Source organism: Merops nubicus, unplaced genomic scaffold, assembly GCF_000691845.1.
Source record: "Merops nubicus isolate BGI_N331 unplaced genomic scaffold, ASM69184v1 scaffold48238, whole genome shotgun sequence".
Classification (NCBI taxonomy): domain Eukaryota; kingdom Metazoa; phylum Chordata; class Aves; order Coraciiformes; family Meropidae; genus Merops; species Merops nubicus.
In genome coordinates, this window is record NW_008628761.1 from 7,609 (window position 1) to 12,240 (window position 4,632).

Here is a 4,632-nt window from a genome sequence, read left to right on the forward strand (position 1 = left end):
TATAAATACACTCCAGTTTCTATCGCTAGCACAAATGCCATATATAGTATGAAAGAGTTTCAGCTCTCAGCTTTAATGATTTAAGACTTCACGTAGAGAGGGAGAAGCTTTGAAGAAGTGTGAAGGTTTCAGGGTACATCTGAAGACAGGAATGTAATGTTTACTCTACAGACAAACCGCCAAGTCCCAGTGTTCCAACCCATCCTCACAACCACATCGCAACGCAGCTTACCCTAAGAAAGGACTTCCCTGACTTCAGTGGCCAATCCCGTAAACACCACTCAGCACATACCTCTGCAGGCACTTCAGTTTGCTAGAAACAGCCCCAAAGACGAACATATCGGTGTGGAACTGTGAGATCCATCTGCCGGAAAGAATCTGCAGAAGTTTTCCTGTCTCCGAATTTAAAGCCGTCTAGTTTTAGCTCTTTGGGGCTTTGTTTTGCTTTTCCTATATGGTATTTTACTAAATGACATGCTGGAGCAGACTTTTTTCCCATAGTTATAAAAAGAAAGGTGTGGTCTGAATGGAGAACTGGAAGCCAGAAACCCTGAATTCTGATCTGGGCTGTGATACCAATTTCCTGAGTAACTCAGAGAACACACCTTTATTTCACACGTCAGGAAACTAAGGCAAAAAGTTTCAATACACTAAAATACAACTTTCCTATTAACTCCTCAAGCACAACTCTAAGACCGTGTAGCATCTCACACAGTTGCCAGACCCCACCTAGTCCACTACAAAATACCAAATTACTAAATGCTTTCAGAATTTAAGTTTCTATTCTCACCAGAGAAATTAAGCTTTCTTGCCCTTCCTTTTTTCATGTTTCCTGTCTCACAAACTGCCATAATAAGGACAGAACAGCTTCATCTAAACTGCTCACTTCGCCTCTCCAGCAGCTCTTGCAGCTTTGTAGTGTTCTACAAATGAGTAGTTATAAAATAAAGCAGGCACAGAAAAAAACCAACAACCACAAAATCAAAGTAGTAATATTTTTCTTCAAAATGAAATAAAATGTTATTGCTCTTTTTATGCTCATAGTGAGTATCAAAAGCAATGACTCATAGTCAGTATGGAAATACAGGCACTCTAAATGTTGACTTCAAATAATGTTGTGGGACGGGCCCAAGAAAACCTTCGCAGTGGATCCTGACCGGACAGGGAACAGTCTGCAGGCCTCTGGCCGTAAAGGTCTGACCAAGCACCTGCCATCTCCATGACTGACTTCAAGAACCCAAGCTTTAACTTGGTATATTCCTAATCTGTGTAGCTGCAGAAAGGCCTCTTCAACACAGATACCAGCCAAGCCTCATCTCTCTGAGACACAAACATGTTGTGGAGTTCATGCCTCTCCAACCTGCTAACACTATTGATATCAAACCTCCAATAACAGACACAGCATTTTCATATTTATCGTTAACCCATTGCTAATTATTTAAGCAGGTACCTCTCACCTACTCTATTAGAGCTGATTGTCATCATGATTACTGAAGTTACCCACAACATCCATTATCATCAAGAGAAAACACTAACGAGGGAAGAAGAAAATACTCACCACTTTTCCTATGTTCAAATCTCAAACTTTGTTTAAAAAAAAAAAAAAAAGCCTCAACGAACACCCCACTTCACTTTCATTTCTGCACACCTCAAGACGCTGAAGTTTGCACTAAGGACTTCTAAGGACTGTAGGCAACAAAAAACCTATTGCTTTTAATGGCACTTTAATGGTTTAATTTAAAGTTTAAATTAAACTTTAAATGTAAACTTTAAAGTTCACAAGGCTGTCAGCTAGAAAAGAACCTGTATGCATTATTAAAAAGAGAGGGAAAAAACCCTTGGTAAACAGATCAGTAAATATTAAAAGACAGCAAGTAACGTTCTCCTATTTTTGTACAGGAGAGTTTTCATACACTTTTCTGTTCTTCCAAGAAGACACATTCTTCTAGCAAAACAGTGGAAACTTGGGGACGTTAGAAAAGACACAACTCCATGAGATCACTCTAGTCCTGTGGATGGCCCACGGAATTGGTCATGACAAACAAAACCCAAGTGCAGCACCCAAGCAAGCTTATACCTGATAGCTTCACTCTGGTGATGCCTTGGAGTCAGGTCTGTACTGTGTGCTGGAGAATTCAGCCCCAAAAGCTAGAATGGCTTTTGAAAGAGCCAAATACGTTTGCAAGAATGGGCTTGAGGGTGCTGGAACTGATGGGAACAAGGGGATACAAAGGGGTGGCTGCACATGTTGGGGCTTAGCGAGCTCATTAGCTCTACCTCATGAGCTAGAGGCAGCAGCTCCATAAGGCTGGTGGTGAGGAGGATAGGGAAACAACTGATGCTCAGTCATGCCGGTCTTCTCAGGCAGGGCTCTGCCACAGAGCTGTGGGTCACTGGGCATCACCAGGGAGCTGTCATTCCCTCAGCTGAGTTAGACACTATTCCTTACTTGAACATACCACTGGAATTTCCATCTTCTTGCACTGGCACTAGAGGCTGGTCAATTTTGGCAAAGTTTAGTTGAGCGCAGAGAAAACATAGAGCCCTGTTTATGCAAAAGCTGAGAAAACCCCTCCTGCAGCATACCACCGATATGCGTAGCTATAGTTCATTTCCTAAACAACCAAAGCCTGTGCCTCAACTAATTTTAACTGCGTGTAGATTATGCAAAACTATGAATTGAATACAAAAAAGGACTACCAGGATTGAAACACTACAAAACAGACCCAAAACCATTCAAGAACAATGCTATGCATAATAGATGAAAACACTGCTTAGTATAATCATCTTTTTCACTCCAGTCCATCATCCTTGACCATCAAGACTACAGGCAGTAAGCATTGGAAGACATTTGTCACAGGAAAGGAAAACAAAACTTTATCCCATTGGAAGCCTAAACTCCAGATCTTCATTAATTAATTGGGAGATGCCCTTCCAGTCCCAAACAAATGCTCAAAACGCTCTGACTGCACACACATCAGGGCACGTTACTACAACCAAGCAAACGAAAACTCCTCGCTAGATAGACACCAACACCTACGGAAAATCACATTGCTGTCACACAGGCAGCAGAGGCAGTAAATCCCACATGGCTGCTGTCAGGAGAAAGACAAGGAAGGATTACCTCACTGAGTTTACTACAAGCAAGAAAGTTTTGACCCACTACAATTCATTGGGCCAGTTGCTCTCAGTGGGGAACTCGGCGAGTGTCATGAAGTAGCACGCACAGATTTGAGGCATCTGTGTATTTTAATTTTCCCAATTAACCAATACACAAAGAGACGCTCACAAGATGCTTTACAGTTTCTTCCCCAACTTCCCTGGAGCTGAATTGCTCTTAGTATATAGTGGCACTTTTGCAAGAGGGCTTTGTCTAGCCATGCTTTAAGTTAAAATAAGTAAATCTTCTTTGACCAGTGTACTTAGGTGGGTGGAGGAACACTTGGCAAACTCATCTCCCACAATTCTCTTATTTCCTTCTGTACTTGCCACCTCATAACAGGACCCACTAAAACAAAAGTCCTCTCGTAACTCTGTGTTGGTCCAGCAGATCAAATTCCACTCTGTTATCTCAGCAGGTAGATTTATTACCTGTAGAAGACCTTGAGTCATCCAACAGCAGAGTAACAGCAGTAATTCATTCATCTCTACCATGCTTTATGATCTGCTTGTATCACAGTTGCTCTAAAATGGATACCAAGTGGCTGAAGCCACACCTGGACAGGGTGGAACTACTGGAAAAGCCATTACTCCAACCTCATCTGTTTTAAACAAAGAAGCAAAGGCCTTCCAGGAGACAGATTCAGATGTTACCACCAAGCACGTCTATCATCGGTTCTTATGACAGTTCTGCCTGGTCTGGTTCTGCTGAGAAGAGAAGCCTTCCTGTGTCACCTGGTGGTTCACTCAGCCCAGGACAAAAGCTGCTTTTTCCATGCTCTTCAACCCCTGACAGAGCTCCTCAGAGCCAGCACACTGCTGCGGCGTGAGGGACAGCATGCTCCAGGCACCCAATTCCTCTCTAAGCCGATTGAGGCGCAGCTGATTCACCTCCAGCTCCCTATAAAACGCCCAGGACGCAGGCCTGGCAAAATCTGTACGCTGGGAAGTGTGAAACTGCCTTTCTGAAGAAGCTACGCCTGGTGACGCGCTTCCTAACCATAGATCCTTGTGTACGTCACTGCAGCAGGGTGAAGTCTAAGCACAGTCAACAGAGCAGTTCACGCTGTCTCTTCTTCTGTCAGCCAAGACCTAGACGTTGCTTGGCTTAACAATGGCACTTCTGTGTGCTAGTGTTCAAAAAAAATAAAATTTCTCTGCAAAACAATGCACAAACATTTAAATGTTCATTTCATTGAAAAAAACAATCAAACCTGAGTTAGGTGTGACTCCATCACTTAGCTAAATTATATTCTCAGTAATGGCTGCCATGTCATCATCCCTTCTTCCTCCTCCCAACCCAACTGTGTTTTCCTCATCAGAGCTCCTGGTTTCTTTCCGTTCCCCGCTTCTCGTGTTATCGGCCATTTCCGCAGCCCAGCGCAGATGACAAAGATAAAACCTAATCTCAAGGAGACAGTCGAGTACATCAGAATCCACATAGATATATCTGGGTCCAAAACACTCTTTCCA